At 35.8% G+C, this 17,619-nt stretch overlaps 7 pseudogenes; 4 read left to right on the forward strand and 3 right to left on the reverse strand.

The window, feature by feature from the left end:
* The first annotated feature begins 3,339 nt into the window (after window positions 1-3,339).
* Window positions 3,340-4,506, forward strand: LOC145398374 (cytochrome c oxidase subunit 2 pseudogene; annotated as a pseudogene).
* A 1,165-nt stretch (window positions 4,507-5,671) lies between these two features.
* LOC145398459 (ATP synthase subunit a pseudogene) lies at window positions 5,672-6,678 on the forward strand (annotated as a pseudogene).
* LOC145398293 (cytochrome c oxidase subunit 3-like) lies at window positions 6,678-7,453 on the forward strand (annotated as a pseudogene).
* Window positions 7,454-7,695: 242 nt separating this feature from the next.
* On the reverse strand, window positions 7,696-9,296 carry LOC145398460 (NADH-ubiquinone oxidoreductase chain 5 pseudogene; annotated as a pseudogene).
* Window positions 9,297-9,587: 291 nt separating this feature from the next.
* On the reverse strand, window positions 9,588-10,930 carry LOC145398461 (NADH-ubiquinone oxidoreductase chain 4 pseudogene; annotated as a pseudogene).
* A 791-nt stretch (window positions 10,931-11,721) lies between these two features.
* On the forward strand, window positions 11,722-12,956 carry LOC145398396 (cytochrome b pseudogene; annotated as a pseudogene).
* Window positions 12,957-13,223: 267 nt separating this feature from the next.
* LOC145398462 (NADH-ubiquinone oxidoreductase chain 1 pseudogene) lies at window positions 13,224-16,463 on the reverse strand (annotated as a pseudogene).
* Between the last annotated feature and the right edge of the window lie 1,156 nt (window positions 16,464-17,619).

The following is a 17,619-nucleotide window of genomic DNA, read 5'->3' on the forward strand; positions in this document are numbered from 1 at the left end:
AAGAGAAAAGTAGGAGGATACAGAAAAGGGTTTGCTGTCAGTTGCCTCCAGACTGCTGGGTCTCGGTTAAAAAGAGAAGGTGAGATTTAGAAAGAGGAAAGGTGATGTTCAACAGAGTGAAAGTTAGAGGAATGACAGCGAGTGTTGCAGAAATGAAGAAAAAGTGAGTCAGACAATGGTTCCAGGGAACTCATAGGAGTCGTCACCTGGAGAGGGGGCGGCTGTTGGGGGGCATTTGTTGTCCCCTCCCTGGGGACTCCGGAGGCAGAGGTCTAAAATGCGCCATTTTTCTTTTAATTTCAGAAAAAGAAGTGTAGTGTGTACTGTTCATGTACTTTGGTGTAGACAGTATATATATATATATATATATATATATATATATATATATATATATATATATATATATATATATATATATATATATATATATATATATATATATATATATAGCGCGAGGTGGAGGTGGAACAAAAAAAATAATAAAATATTTTATGGAGCTTCTAAAATTTTTTCTAGATCGGAATTGCCATAAAGTTTTTTACTGTTAGTTTACGAGCTATAATTTGAAAAAGGAACTAGACTTAGTGAAGTAAATTCGCTTTCCAATACACTAATCTGCTAAATAAAGAGGCCACGCTATATAATTCATGAGAGAGACTTGACTCAGACCTCCCGGGTATACTAAGTTAACGAGTGGCATTAGACCCATTTTAGAATAAAAAGTTATGGAGCCGATCTTGAGGTGAGGCTCCCTGGGGACCCCTGGGAACACTGCCGTTGAGAGCATGTGTGAGAAAGGGTATCAAGCGCAGCCGAACCCCGTTCCATCAGGAGATATGCAGCCTGCATAGAACTCTTCCAGATAAGTGGCTTAGTCCCATTCGGCGTGTGTATATTTATTTGACCCTAGATTGTGTATATTTTATATTTTAGATAAGCAGGACCGGCAGTGGAGTGTTCTGGGGCTCCAGTTCTTTTACAGTTGTATATGGCTGTCGCTCTATATTGTGCTTTATTTTTCACTGTATAAGCTAGTACATAAGGCGATTTGATATATATAACTATAACAAGGTGAAATTTGGGGGTGTGTTTACTATGTTAAGAATTTTACTTTTTATGAAAAATTTCAGTTGTTGGGGGGGGGGAAATTATGTGTTGAGAGTTGGTAAAGTTTGACTATCCAATGGAGCTAATAATTTTGTGTAAGAGAAAGTAAACGGAGTTTAACCGCTTTAAGTGAGAGGTTAGAAGCCTCTCTTCTGGCTTAAATCTCTAGTGGTTAAGCTAGTCTAGGGAGACATCTTTTGAAAGTGCAAATCAAAATTTTTTATTAAACTATAGCCTTATAGTAAAGTTAGTGGATTATCTTCATTCGAGTGCTCCTTGGGCTCATTCTTCTTAGTAAAGACCTAAAAGGAGGATTAAAAATGAAGAATAGTCCTACTATTCTTCAAGAGTAGACATTAGAGATTTCCTAAGATGTAGGCGACTGGGAGGATTAGGGTAAGTGATTTCTACGTCAAAAATTAGAAAGATAACAGCAAAATTAAGAAGAATCGTAGGGAGAATGGTAGACGGGCGGATCCTTTGGGGTCAAAACCGCATTCATATGGTGAGTTTTTTTCTCGGTCTATAATAATTGTTTTTTTTTTTTGGCTAAAACGGGAGGCTAGGATTATAACAGCACATCTAATTAGAAGAGTTAGGATTGTAATAAACGATAGAATGATCATTGTTTTTTTCCTAGGAAGTTTCTAGTCCTCATGATTGGAAGTCACGTATACTGTGTATACTAAAAAACTTGTGTTCTAAAAAGGAAATCTAATTTCCATGATAAGTAGCTTAAATCTTGAGGCATTTATCTGCCATTTTAGATTGAAGTGGCCGAAAATTTGAAGGTATTAGACTGTCAATCTAAAGGTGAGCGATTGCTCTTTCATTAATTTGCAAGGCTTTTAAAAAGGTTTTTACTTTTATTGAAAGCTTTGAAGGCACTTTTAGTTTGATTAACTTAAAAACCTTAAGTTGGGTTGAATATATGGTAGGGAATTTCACCTTATCTTTAGAAGATCAAAAACTTCTTGTGCTTATACACTGAACATATACGTTAAATCTCAGTGAATACTCACATTTTTAGATTTGCAATCTAACGTCTCTAACAATTCCACTATGGAGATTTTTATGCAACGGTGGTTTTTCTCAACAAATCATAAGGATATTGGAACTTTATATTTTGTCTTGGGGGCTTGGGCTGACCTCTTTAAGATTAGTAATTCGGGCTGAATTGGGTCAGCCGGGGAGCTTGATTGGGGATGATCAGATTTATAATATAGTAGTAACTGCTCATGCTTTCATTATGATTTTCTTTATAGTTATGCCTATTATAATTGGTGGTTTTGGAAATTGATTGGTTTCTTTGATGTTAGGTGCACCGGATATGGCATTTCCTCGTATGAATAATATGGAGGTTTTGATTGTTGCCTCCTTCCTTGACTTTGCTTTTAATGAGAGGAATGGTAGAGAGTGGAGTTGGTTTGCAGGTTGGACTGTATATCACCTCCATTGTCTGCGGCTATTGCTCACGCTGGAGCATCTGTTGACGACTTGGGAAGTTTTTCTTTACATTTAGCTGGGGTTTCTTCTATTTTGGGTGCTATTAATTTTATGACTACTGTTATTAATATGCGTCCTCGAGGTATGAACGATGGATCGTATGCGCTTTGTTTGCTTGGTCAGTGTTTATTACGGGCTATTTTTGCTTTTTAATTTCTTTTGCCTGTTTTAGCTCGTGCGTATTACTATGTTGTTAACAGATCAGTAATTTGAACACTTCTTTTCTTTGATCCGGCTGGAGGAGGTGATCCTGTTCTCTATCAGCATTTGTTTTGAATTTTTGGACATCCTGGAGGTTTATATTTTAATTTTACCTGCGTTTGGGATGATTTCGCATATTGTTAGTCAGGAGTCTGGGAAAAAAGAGGCTTTTTGGTAGGTTAGGTATGGATTTATGCTATGTTAGCTATTGCTGGATTCTTGGTTTCGTAGTGTGAGCTCACCACATGTTTATTGTGGGAATGGATGTGGATACTCGAGCGTATTTTACGTCAGCAACGATGATTATTGCGGTTCCCTACTGGAATTAAAATTTTTAGGGTGATTGGGAACTCTTCATTGGAACGCAAATTAACTATAGACCTTCTATGTGTTGGGGATTGAGGGGTTTATTTTTTTATTTACAGTAGGAGGATTAACGGGAAGGTTGTGTTAGCTAATTCTTCAATTGATATTATTTTACATGATACTTATTATGTTGTGGCGCATTTCCATTATGTGCTTTCCATGGGTGCAGTCTTTGCAGGATTTTTGCTGGATTGGCGCATTGATATCCTTTGTTTACTGGGTTGGCATTAAATCCTAAGTTGGCTGAAGATTCATTTTTGTACTATGTTTTTAGGAGTTAATATTACTTTTTTCCCTCAGCATTTCTTAGGGTTGAAATGGGATGCCTCGGCGGTATTCCTGATTATCCGGATGCTTATACGGCTTGAAATGTTTTATCATCACTTGGGTCTATGATTTCTTTAGTGGCTGTATTAGGATTCATTATTATTATTTGAGAGAGAATAGTGTCTTATCGTGTAGTTGTGTTTTCGATGTATTTCCCTTACTTCTATTGAGCTGAAAGCACGCCCATCCTCCTGCAGATCATAGATATATGGCAAATCTCCTTTTAGTTTCTAATTTCTAAAATGGCAGATTAATGCACTAGGTTTAGGACCTATGAATGAGAATGTTATTCTCTTTTAGAATTAATTAATGGCCAACTTGAGGGTATATGGGATTGCAAGACAGGAGAACTTCCACCTCTTATGGAGCAGTTAATTTTTTTTCATGATCATGCGATAGTAGTTTTAATTCTTATTAGCAACTCTTGTGGGATATATAATGGCTAGGTTATTTTTTAATAGGTTTATTAATCGTTTTTGTTAGAAAATCAGACAATTGAGGTTGATTTGGACTGTTTTGCTCTACTTTGCTTTTTGATTTTTATTGCTTTTAATACTCTTTGCTGCGGCTTCTTTATTTGTTGGATGAGGTTAATGAATCCAGAGTGTAACTTTAAAGTCTATTGGGCATCAGTGGTATTGAAGTTATGAGTATTCAGATTTTCTCAGTTGGAGTTTGATTCGTTTATGGTCTCCTACTGAGGAGTTAGGGAGGCTGGATTTCGGCTTTTGGATATTGATAATCGAGTTAAAGTGTTGCCACTTTCAATACTCAGATTCGGGTGCTGGTAAGGGCAGCTGATGTTATTCATTCTTGAACTGTTCCTGCTTTAGGGATGAAGAGTTGAGTGCTATTCCTGGTCGTTTAAATCAGATTAGGTTTTTAATTTCTCGTCCCGGTTTGTTTTATGTAGTCAGTGTTCGGAAATTTGTGGTGCTAATCATAGTTTTTATGCCTATTGTAGTAGAAGGAGTTTCTGTTAAGTCCTTTTTGTCATGAGTTACATCTTCTGATGAAGCTTAGGTTAAATTTCACCAGATGACTGAAGTTTAAGTGTAGGTCTTTTAAACCTGTTATAGTATGATTACTTCTGGTGGGTAATTAAAAAGACAAGCTAAGATAAAGCTGATGGGTTCATATCCCATTTATGGGTATAATTCCCTCTTTTTAGTGGTTAAAAGTGGTATAGTTCTTAGTGAGGTTGATGCTGATAATGTCAACTTTGTAATTTAGATATTACCTATACCTGCGAAAGAAGTAGTTAATTAATTTGTTAATTAAGATTTTCTCTTTTGAATTTATTTTTCTTATCCTAATTTATTGTTTCTTTCTACTTTAGTTTCGGGAACTTTGCTTTCTATTTCATCTTGTTCGTAATTTAGGGCTTGAGTTGGGTTGGAGTTGAATTTGCTGTCATTTATTCCTCTTATGATTACTAAAAGTAACCAGTATTCTTCGGAGGCGGCTTTGAAGTATTTTTTAATTCAAAGTTTGGGTTCTTCTTTAATCATTTTTTCAGCTTCTTTTATATTAATTTATTTTGGGGTTGCTTCTGTTATTTTATTTTGTGCTTTAATTTTAAAGTTAGGGGGTGCTCCTTTCCATTTTTGGTTTCCTCAAGTTATGGGTGGTTTGCTTTGGCCTCAGGCTATAATTTTGATGAGGGTTAAAAAAGTTGCTCCTTTGTTTTTATTATGTTATCTGGCTAGAGTGAGGATGATGGAAGTGTATTTTTCTGTGGCTAGGATGTTGTCAGCTGTTGTAGGTGCGGTGGGGGATATCAATCAGACCTCTTTGCGTAAGGTGCTGGCTTTCTCTTCAATCAATCATATTGGTTGGATGCTTTCTTCTATTTTGGTAAGAGAAGTAACTATAGGTGTTTATTTTTTGTTTTATTCTGTGATTTCTTTATCTATTGTTGTTCTTTTTCATTATAAGCAAGCTTTTCATTTTAATCATCTTTTAACTTATAATTTTCCTGCTGAGGTGAAAATGCTGGTATTTTTTTTCTTTGTTGTCGTTAGGGGGTCTTCCTCCTTTTACTGGGTTTGTTCCTAAGTGGTTAGTTATTCAAGAGTTGGTAGGGGCAGGTAATTTTGTTTTGCTGGTTGTGCTTCTTGGGTCTGCTCTTGTAACTTTGTATTTTTATCTTCGAGTATCAATTATGTCTTTGACTATTAGGACTCCTAGGTTGGTAATTTCTTTCGTGGATCAGCAGGGATTTAAATGGGTTATGCCGTGTTGCGTGTTTGTTAATTTTTTTGGACTTTTAATTCCGTTTATGATTATAATTGTTTGGTTGATTAGTTAAAAAATAACATAAGTTTGTCAGGCTTGTTATCCTGTGAGGATATCATCCGATCCCTCAGATGGCTCCTATTTTGTGGCTGAATTTAGTTATTATGTTTTAAATTACGTTTATTGTTTTCATTGTAATTAATTATTATATTAGAGTTCCAAAAAAAAATTGAATCAAGATCGGGGGAGATTGGTATTGTAGAAAAGACCTGAAAGTGATAGCAAGGTTATTCTCTATTTTTGAACCTTCCTCTGGTTTAATGGAGTTGGTATTAAATTGACTTTCTGCTTTTGGGGGGTTGATATTTTTGCCCTATATTTATTGGGTTTCTCCTTCTCGGTGGTCTGTTGTGTGATATAAGTTGAATATAGCTTTGCATCAAGAGTTTAGAAATATTCTTGGGCCGAGATTACAAAAGTAGAACTATTATTTTTGTTTCTTTGTTTTCGTTCATTGTTTTTAATAATTTCTTGGGTCTCTTGCCCTATGTTTTTACTAGATCTAGGCATTTAGTTATGACTTTAGGGTTAGCTCTTCCTCTTTGGTTGACTTTTATGATTTATGGTTGGTTTAATCATACTCAGCATATGTTTGCTCATTTAGTTCCTCAGGGAACACCTGTAGTTTTAATACCTTTTACGGTATTAATTGAGAGTATTAGAAATATTATTCGGCCTGAAACTTTGGCGGTTCGATTAATGGCTAATATGATGGCTGGCCATTTGTTGTTAACTCTTTTAGGGGGGACTGGTCCTTCATTAACTTCTTACTTTTTAGTTCTTTTATTTGTTGCTCAGATTCTACTTCTTTTGCTTGAATTTGCTGTTGTTTTTGCCGTTTTAAGAACTTTGTTTGCAAGAGAAATTAACTAATGGCATCATCACATGGACATCATGCTTATCATTTGGTAGAAATAAGACCGTGGCCTTTAACTGGGTCTATTAGAGCGATAATATTAACTACTGGGTTAGTTAAATGATTTCATCAGTTTAATATAGACCTTCTTATTTTGAGGTTTGTTGCTGTTATTTTGACTATAATTCAGTGGTGACGAGATGTAGTACGTGAAAGGACTTATCAAGGATTACATACTAGAGTTGTGGTTGCTGGATTGCGGTGGGGGATGATTTTGTTTATTGTCTCAGAAGTTTTCTTCTTTTTTTCGTTTTTTGGGGCTTTTTTTCATAGGAGGCTGGCTCCTGCTGTGGAAATTGGTATGACTTGACCGCCTAAGGGAATTATTCCGTTTAATCCATTTCAAATTCCTCTTTTGAATACTATTATTCTTTTGTCTTCAGGAGCTACAGTGACTTGGGCTCATCATGCTATTATGGGGTCTAGCCATAATGAAGCTCTTCAGTCTTGGCATTACTGTGTTTTTAGGTGTTTATTTTACGGCTCTTCAGGCTTTTGAGTATTTTGAGGCTCCGTTTACTATTGCTGACTCGGTTTTTGGATCTTGTTTTTTTGTAGCTACAGGTTTTCATGGTTTACATGTGATTATTGGTACTACTTTTTTGATGGTATGTTTGTATCGTCTTTATATGTCATTTTTCTCCGACTCATCATTTTGGTTTTGAGGCTGCTGCATGATATTGGCATTTTGTTGATGTAGTTTGATTGTTCCTTTACATTTTTATTTATTGATGAGGTGGATAAAAAATAAGTAAGTAGATTAGAAAGCGAAGTTTTGCACTTAGTTTCGGCCTAAGCTTTGAGTATGTAGTCTCCAATTTTGGTAGAAGCCAAAGGAGAGGCTAATCACTGTTAATGATTGAATTGAAGTTACCTTCCTATCAAGAGAAAGCTTCTGTGGTGTAAGTATAACACGATACGTTTTCGCTGTATAGTTAAATTATTTTTTCAGAAGCTAAGCACTTTTAGATGTATTCATCTCTTTCGCAACTTCAACGCGATATTCTACAAATAAATTATAAAAGTAAATATTAAAGAATGAGAGTATAAGGGTTAAAATAAGGAAGATTTTTATAAAAGATTTAAAGTTTCTGTCACTAATTTTTTGATGTAGTTTGGACGAGCTTATTAATGTTTCGAAGATTCCTTGGCCTCCTCTGATTTCGGATCATCCCTTATCGATTATTTTGGAGTAGTTTTGGCCTAGACTAAGGCTAGATTTGGATAGGTTGAAGGTGGATAGAACGGTAGGAATCATATAGAACCTGAAAATACTACTAAAGGATAAAGATTGAGTGAGTTTAATTTGAAGTTTACGTTTGTAATATTGAGGAGATAGCCTATTAGTCCTCCGAGGATTCTGATTGTTAGTACTAGGTTTTTTATAAGGAGAAAGGCAAATAATGTAGGATTCTGGAAAGATTAGCCAAGATAATAGTGCTCCTCTAAGAATTGCTCCTCTTCTAAGAGCTAGTATAGGTGAAGTTATGATGGAGGATGAGTCGTTAATGTTTCTGAATCAAGCTAAGTTAAATTATCCGGTTATAGAGTAAATAATTATGCGGAAGGTGTAACATACTGTTAATATTGTTGCGAAGATGTAGAGAAATAGAATTACAGTATTGATTCACCTTATAAAGGCAATTTCTAGGATAAGGTCTTTTGAGTAGAATCCTGCTAGAAATGGGGTCCCACATAATGCTAGGTTTGCTAGGTTTATGCATATACAGGTTAGGGGCATGGAGGTTACTAGTCTTCCTATTAGTCGAATATCCTGGTATTCTTTTACATTATGAATTATGGCTCCGGCGCATATGAATAAAAAGAGCTTTGAACAGTGCATGAGTAAGAAGATGGAAGAATGCGAGGTCTTTAAACCCTAGGGCTAGGATTCTTAATATTACTCCTAGTTGGCTGAGGGTTGATAGGGCAATAATTTTTTTAAGTCGTATTCGAAATTAGCTCCTAGACCTGATATAAATATTGTTAGAGATCTGAATAGTAGTAGGGGTTGGTAAAGTCGTTTCTGATAATGCGGGCCTGAATCGGATGAGGAGGTAGACTCCGGCTGTAACAAGGGTTGAGGAGTGAACTAGAGCTGATACTGGTGTTGGGGCTGCCATAGCAGCGGGTAGTCAAGCGGAGAATGGAATTTGAGCTCTTTAGTTATTGCTGCTATAATAATAAGTCTTTTTATTAACAGTGTGAAGTTGTCATCCAGGTAAAATACGTGGAAAATGAAATTTCAGCCTCCTTCAACGAATATTAAGGCAATTCTTAAGAGAATTGCCACGTCTCCGACTAGATTGGATAGAACGGTTAGTATTCCGGCGTTTGCGGATTTCTCGTTTTGATAGTAAATTACTAGTGCATAGGATACTAATCCTAGGCCGTCTCATCCTAAAAGAATTCTAATTAAATTAGGGCTGATGATTAAAAAGATTATCGATAGAACGAAAGCTAAAACTAAGTATATAAATCGGTTTATGTTGGGGTCTCCTTCTATATATCTTCCTCTATAAAAAAGTACTATTGCTGAAATAAATATAACAAATCCTATGAATATAAGAGATATTCAGTCGAAAATGTATGTAGCAACGATAGAGGATGAGTTGATTCTTAGAATTTCTCATTCAATAACATAGCATGTTTTGTCAAATAAGCATAGGAGGGATATGAATAATGAGATTAGAGAGAAAAATATTAGGAAAACTATTCTTGTTAGGTGTATTGAAATTTTTCAAATCATGGTTCAGGATAAGATTTTTATTTTTTTAGCGCCACAAACTAACGTTTTAGTAATAAACTACCTGAACGAGCTGAATTGTAATATAGTTAAAATATAAAAAGGTGGTAAAAGGTTTAATTAGATGTTAGGTATAATCAGGTTCCTTTTCAGAATTAAGATATTTAAGGGAATTCAATGAAGTCTTAAAACTAAGTACTCGTACTTTTCCTGAGCAACAGGAGTATAGAGATCTAGAGAATACACCGTGTTGTCTGACTGAATAAAGATAAAGAGTATAAGCTGCTCTGAAAAAAGATAGTAATCTGATTGTTAGGGCAGTTAATTTGTTTCATCTAATGATTCTTATGATTAGATTGATTTCTCCTAGTAAATTAATGGAAGGAGGCGCGGCCATGTTACTGATTCTTAGTAAGAATCATCATAGTGCTATTCTCGGCATAAAATTTAATAGGCCTTTATTAATTAGAAGGCTTCGTCTTCCGATTCGTTCATATACTATGTCTGCAAGGCAGAATAGCCCTGAAGAACATAGACCATGACCTACTATTACTACAACAGCTCCATTTATTCCTCATCACCCAAAGGTTAAAAGCCCACAAAGTACTAATCTTATGTGGGCTACAGAAGAGTAAGCGATGAGTGATTTTATGTCTACTTGTCGTAGACAGATAATACTAACGAAGAACCCTCCTAGGATTCTTAATCTAACTCAGCCATCTTAAGTTCTTATTTATTTCGGTAAATAAAGGTGGGATTCGGATTAGGCCATAACCTCCTAGTTTTAGTAAAACTCCGGCTAGGATTATTGATCCTGCTACTGGAGCTTCAACATGTGCTTTTGGTAGTCAGAGGTGAAATAAGTATATAGGTAGTTTCACGATGAAGGCTACGAGTATAATAGAGGAGACGAATCAAATAAGGGATAGGATTCTTAGGTTGATTCTTTGGTAAAGAGCTCCGATGGTGAGTGTCCCGTTTGTTTTATAGATGTAAAGCAAGGAGGCTAGTAGTGGTAGGGATGCAAATAGGGTGTAGAATAGTATATAAACTCCTGCTTGGATTCGTTCTGGTTGATATCCTCAGCCTAAAATAAGGATTAGAGTCGGGATTAGGGAAGCTTCGAAGGTAATATAAAATAGTAGGTAGTTTATAGATCTAAAAGTTAGTACTAGGAAAATTAATAGGGCTAAGTTAACTAGAAGAAATAGTCTGGGAAAGTTTGAGGTGAATGTAATTTTTACTCTGGATATAACAATGAGTGCTATAATTCAAATGCTTAGTAGGATTAAAATGTAGCTTAAGTAGTCTGTGCCTAGTCTAAATCCTAGGTTATATATGAAAAAGTCGTGATTGTATAAAATGGCGAATAAAAATGATACAGCTAGGATTCCTGTTTGAATCAGAGACCAGTCCTTTACGAATGTCATTAATATAAGGAGTATGAATAAGTATTTTAGCATTCTAATCTATTAAAGGTTCTGAAGTAGTCATTTCCAAAGGGAGCTAACAATGGAGACTAGCAGAGCTAGACCTAGGGCGCCTTCGCAGGCTGCTAGGACTAAGAAAAAGAGAGAGAAAAATAATTCGTTTCCGATTGAGGAAAGACAGTTGGATATTAAGAAGAAGATTCCAAGTATAATGAATTCTAATCTTAGGAGAGTATTTAATAAATGTTTTCGGTTTGAAGCGAAAGCTCATAGTCCCCTGAAAATTATAGTGAATGCAATAAATAAGAACACGTTATTTAAAGTTAACATTAGTTTTAATAGTTTAAATAAAAACTCTGGTCTTGTAAACCAGTAATGAAATTTTTTTCTTGAAACACCAAGAGATTGGAGTGATAATGTATGGTCTTCCTTTTATTATTTTGTTTTCTTTGATTTTTATGCGTTTAATTCATCCTTTGTCAACGGGTCTTGTGCTATTAATTCAAACGGTTTTGATTTCAATTACTACTGGATTGTTTGCTAAGAGTTACTGGTTTTCGTATATTTTATTTTTGATTTTTTTGGGTGGAATATTAGTGTTGTTTATTTATGTTGCGTCTTTAGCAGCTAATGAGCAATTTAAGGTTAGAAGAGAATTTTTTTTAATCTTTTTTTAGCATTGATTATTAGTTTTTTTCTGATTTTTGTGGATCCTGTGATAGTGGCAAATAAAATTGGAGAGTCAACTACAACTTTTTAATCTAAGTATTCTGATATTAGAAATTCTGCTATGAATGTGAGGACTATTTACAATGAACCTAGGGCTATGTTTACGATGTTTATTATTAGCTATTTGCTATTGACGCTGTTTGTAGTTGTTAAGGTAATAAGTTCGTCTTCTAGTCCTTTGCGGTTAATAACTTATGATAACACCGTTGCGTAAGTTTCATCCATTGTTAAAAATTGCTAATGGGGCACTAGTTGATATACCTATTCCGAGGAATATTTCTATTTTTTGGAATTTTGGGTCATTGCTTGGTTTGTGTTTGGTTGTTCAAATTGTTACTGGTCTGTTTCTTGCTATACATTATGTTGCGCATATTGATTTGGCATTTTCTAGGGTAGCTCATATTCAACGAGATGTTAATTATGGGTGATTATTACGGACTTTGCATGCTAATGGAGCGTCTTTTTTTCTTTATTTGTTTGTATCTTCACATTGGTCGGGGGATGTATTTTGGTTTACATGATTTTTCATGCTTGAATAGTAGGTGTTGTAATTCTTTTTTTGGTAATGGCGACGGCTTTTTTAGGTTATGTTTTACCATGAGGCCAAATGTCTTTTTGAGGTGCGACTGTGATTACTAATTTGTTTTCAAAGCGATTCCTTATATTGGTACTTCTTTGGGTCAGTGGATTTGAGGAGGATTTGCTGTGGAAAATGCTACTTTAACTCGTTTTTTCACTTTTCATTTTTTGTTTCCATTTGTTATTGCTGCTGCGACTTTGGTTCATATTTTGTTTCTTCATCAGGCTGGGGCGAATAATCCCTTGGGTGTTTTAAGGCAAGTGGATAAGGTTCCTTTTCATCCTTATTTCACTTTCAAGGATATTGTTGGGTTTTTGGTTATGTTAATGGCTCTTGTGCTGCTTACTTTGCTCCATCCTTATCTTTTAGGGGATCCAGACAATTTTATTCCTGCAAATCCTTTGATAACTCCAGCTCATATTCAGCCGGAGTGGTATTTTTTATTTGCTTATGCGATTTTGCGATCTATTCCTAATAAATTGGGGGGTGTAATTGCTTTAGTGCTCTCAGTGGCAATTCTTATAATTCTTCCTTTTACTCATTTCTCGAAATTTCGGAGTCTTAGATTTTATCCGTTAAATCAAATTTTGTTTTGGTTTTCGGTTTCTACAGTTGTTTTATTAACTTGAATTGGGGCTCGTCCTGTTGAAGATCCTTACATTATTACGGGCCAGGTTTTAACAATTTCTTATTTTAGGTTTTATTTGATTATGCCTCTGGCAGCAATGTGGTGAGATAAAATGTTAGATTGGTTGCTTAGTTTAAAAGAAAACAAGTGTTTTGAAAGCATTAGATAAGATTGGTTCTTAGTAATCTTAGGGAGAAGGTGTTTACCTTGTCTTAATTCCCAAAACTAAAATTTTTATTAAACTACTCCCTAGTTAGATTATTAAAGAAAAGCAAAATAGTTTAACTCCTATAAAAAAAGATTAGGTAGTTAAGGGAAACTGGAAGGAATCTTTTTCAGGCCAAGTATATTAGTTTATCGTATCGTAAACGTGGTAGGGTCCCTCGAACTCAAATAAAAACGAAGGCTATAAAAACTAATTTGAAATGAAAGAGTAGGCTACACGGATCGGCTCCTAAGAAAATTAATACGAATAGTATTCTTATAAATAGAATTCTTGCGTATTCAGCTATGAAAATTAAAGCAAATCCTCCTCTTCTGTATTCGGTATTGAATCCTGAAACTAGTTCTGATTCACCTTCGGCAAAATCAAATGGGGTGCGGTTTGTTTCTGCTAGGCAGGAGGCTAGTCATATTAAGGATAGAGGAAGTGTGAATCAAATTATTCAAATATCTTTTTGGGCCGAGTGAAAAGTTCTATATTGAATCCTCCAATTAAGAAGATAAAGGATAAAAGAATAAGAGCAAGTCTGACTTCGTATGAAATTGTTTGGGCTACGGCTCGGAGTCTTCCAAGCATTGAGTATTTACAGTTTGAAGCTCACCCGGCTCTTATAGTTGAATAGACTCCCAGACTTAGACAGCATAAAAAGAATAAAACTCCTGTGTTAAAATTTACTAATCCGGTTTGATAAGGTAAAACAGCTCAAACTAGAAGAGAGATAAATAGCCTGAATACAGGAGATAGGTAGTATGGTAAAAAGTTGGATATAGTTGGTATTGTTTGTTCTTTGGTGAATAGTTTTACAGCGTCAGCAAATGGTTGGAGTAGTCCCAGGAATCCTACGATGTTGGGTCCTTTACGAATTTGAATGTAACCTAGAATTTTTCGTTCTAAAAGTGTTACAAAAGCAACTCCAATTAAAACGCAAATAATTAAGACTAGGTAGTTTACAACGATAACTGCGAACACAAAATAGTTAGCTTGAACTATTTATAAACCTGTTTATGAGTTTCATTAAACTGAAGCACAAAACTTATTGTTTAGGTAAAAGTGATGTTCATATTTAGTAAAATTATTTTAACTACCTAATCCTTTCGCACTAAGGTAGTTTAGTTTTTTTTAGAAGATAGAAACCGACCTGGCTCACGCCGGCCTGAACTCAAATCATGTAAAATTTTAAGTCGAACAGACTTTCTTTCATAACTGCTGCATTATGTAGAAATTTTAATTCAACATCGAGGTCGCAAACTTTTCTTTCGATGGGAACTCTCAAGAAAAATGACGCTGTTATCCCTAAAGTAACTTAATCTTTTAATCTTTAGAAAGGATCAATTTATTATCAGAAATCTTTGTTTAGAAGTAAAACAGTTAGTTTATTTATATCTTTGTTGCCCCAACAAAACATTTTTTCAGTATTTTTCCTTACACTAACAAATTGGCTTAATACTAAATGTGATGTAAAGATTTATAGGGTCTTATCGTCTTTCTAAAATATTAAAGCCTTTTCACTTTAAAGTTAAATTCAATTTTTTTTGTTAAGACAGTATATCTCTCGTTCGACCTTTCATACGAGCCTTTAATTAAAAGACTAATGATTATGCTACCTTCGCACGGTGAGAAATACCGCGGTCCTTTAATAATTCAGTGGGCAGGACAGACTGTGTAAATCTTCACAAAGACATGTTTTTGTTAAACAGGCTGAAATAATATTTGCCGAGTTCCTTAAATAAATTTTTAATATTTAAAAGATTTTATTTATAATAAAAAATATTTTAACATAAATTATAATATATATATATATATATATATATATATATATATATATATATATAGATAGATAGATAGATATAGATATAGATAGATAGATATACATAAATATAAATGTATATAAATATATGTCTTCTATCTATCTATCTATCTATCTATAGATAGATAGATAGATACATACATACATACATACATAGGTAGATATATTATATATATCTGTCTTCATCTATCTCCTGTATCTATCTATCAATCTATATATATACATATATATATATATCTGTCTTCTATCTATCTATCTATCTATCTGTCTATATACAGTACATCCCCACAGTACGCGAGTTCCTAGTACGCGATCCTCCTTGTACGCGAGGACCTATTTTATTTATTTTAGTTTATCTTTTATTAGTACGCGAATTGAATTCCTTGTAAGCTAGACAGGCAGCGAAGAGTGGCCCAAATCCGGGTTACCCTGAGTACATGACATTACCTCCCCAAGAAGCGATAACAGGTAAAGGTCTATCTATCTATTGCCAGACGTAATAATCCCATAAGGGGTGGCCATTTGACTTTGAGTTATTGGTTTTATGGGGAGGGGCACTAACCTTCAATGAACCCACCTGTTGACACGTAGGGAGCACGTATGGGTTGGTTATATGGTTACCACCCAGCATTGTAAATGGTTTCTTGGCTTACAGGAAACCATTTGGCTTGTCGGTCAATATAAAGCCACCTGTAAAGGAAAGAAGAGCAATAAGAAGTGACTAGAAAAATGGGAGATATAGGAAGAGAGGAGGGCGGGCACAGAAAAACAATGATAAAGGCTAAGGAAGAAGTAGGCAGCACTACATCAGGTGAGAGGATGATGGTCACCACCACCTACCACCAATGATTTACCTAGTAAAGCCATGATCTTGTAGGTTTACTTTATCTTAAGTAATATGTCTTAGATAGTTTCCCTGTATAGTACAATACTTAGGTCTTAAATGCGACTCAAGGGTTGCCCATGAAGGGGAGTGCTGCCCATATGAAATTGTTCCCATAAGTTTGTGTATTCACAGTACGTGAATTCCTAGTGTGCAACGTCCTCTGCCACCCATATAGACGTGTACTAGGGGGATGTACTGTATATATATATCCCATTGGATCCCAGGGGTGCTGGGCGAGGCATTGCACTGGGAAGGCACTAAGGGTACCGCCCTCCGCCTATCGGCTCATAGTCGCGAAGCTCATAGGCCCCTACCCGGGGGTTCCCTACTTTATAAAGCCTTGAAAAATCTCAGTTCTGTCCAGTACTCAAGACACTTGGCTCCAATGGGTTAAAGAGACCGATAGGTTTGCCAGTCATTAACCCATTGGATCCCAGGGGTGCTGGGCGAGGCATTGCACTGGGAGGGCACTAAACGTACTGCCCTCTGCCTATTGGCTCATAGTCGCAAGGCTCATAGGCCTCTACCAGGGGGTTCCCTACTTTATAAAGCCTTGAAAAATCACAGTTCTGTCCAGTACTCTGAACACTGGGCTCCAATAGAATATATATATATATATATATATATATATATATATATATATATATATATATATATATTAATCCCTGTACTATCCGGACACCCACTATCCGGACTCCACACTTACCTGACATTTTGGGCTCGGGCCTTTGGAACCCCCCAAAATGGCCGAAAAACGTTTTTAAAAATCTGACATTTTTTTTTCAACCATACTTTGAAATTGGCGCGTTGCGCCGAACAGCTGTATTTATGCTCGCTACTTGCTTCTCGACTTCCCCCATCAGTCCCCAGTTACCACGTATCTGCCATCCTGACTAGACGCTCATTCGCTGCATGCCACATGTGCTCGTTTTTGTAAATAAACAGTGAATAAACTGCAATACCTTGCCACTAGACCACATGGGAATTTACAGTGTTGTGCAGTGTTTTGATATTAGAATTCAGAGTGCAAAGATTAAGTACATAGTGTAAACTGGTGGTTGAAACTGGTGGTTGAAACTGGTGTGGTGCAATCAAGAACAGAATGTGCAGTGTTAAACAATTACAACTCATAGTGCAAAGGATTTAGTGAAGCACAACACTGGATTACTGTATGTGCTTCAATAGCATTTTCGCCACTGCCAGAGCCTTAGAGGAGGCCGGTTAACCTTCGTAACGAACGGCCACGGACATGTAAGTACCTTGTATGCTGATAATGTTTTCCATACTTACTTCTATTTCCTCGTTCTCTGGTTCCTTTTCAGATTTTTTCATATTTCTGTCCTTTATTTGTGTGACTCAGGTCTTAAATAGGTGCTGTGCATGTCCAGTAGAGAGTTATGTAGGTGGTTTTCTGAGTTAGGCTGGGTTAGGCTCCATAAGTACCAGTCCAGGAGGCAGGGGCCCACTATCTGGAAGGACCCACTTTCCGGACATGCCTTTGGCTCTATTACATCGGAAAGTGGAGGGATTACTGAACAGACAGACAGACAGACAGACAGACAGATAGATAGATTGTTTGATAGACAATAAATTTGTAGCTTCTTGTAGTGTGTTTTGTAGATCAGTTATACATATATTAGACTTGTGGCCGAGCGGTTGTTATACGTGAGTAGTTTTATTAGTAGATAATCTTAATTCCCATTGTCATGCAATGACAGGAGAGTTAAAGATTAGTATAAGACTATTTTTATTCGTCTTGGAAATATTAACAAAGGCTCTCACACACGAGTGAAGTATAGAGTCCCGCGAGCTATCTCTCTGTCTCTCTCCCTGTCTCTCCCTCTTCCACCCTCTCGCCCGTGTTGCTAG

The sequence above is a fragment of the Coenobita brevimanus genome, chromosome 45 (genome assembly GCF_032717465.1).
Source record: "Coenobita brevimanus isolate Jiangsu-jjx chromosome 45, ASM3271746v2, whole genome shotgun sequence".
NCBI classification, from domain to species: domain Eukaryota; kingdom Metazoa; phylum Arthropoda; class Malacostraca; order Decapoda; family Coenobitidae; genus Coenobita; species Coenobita brevimanus.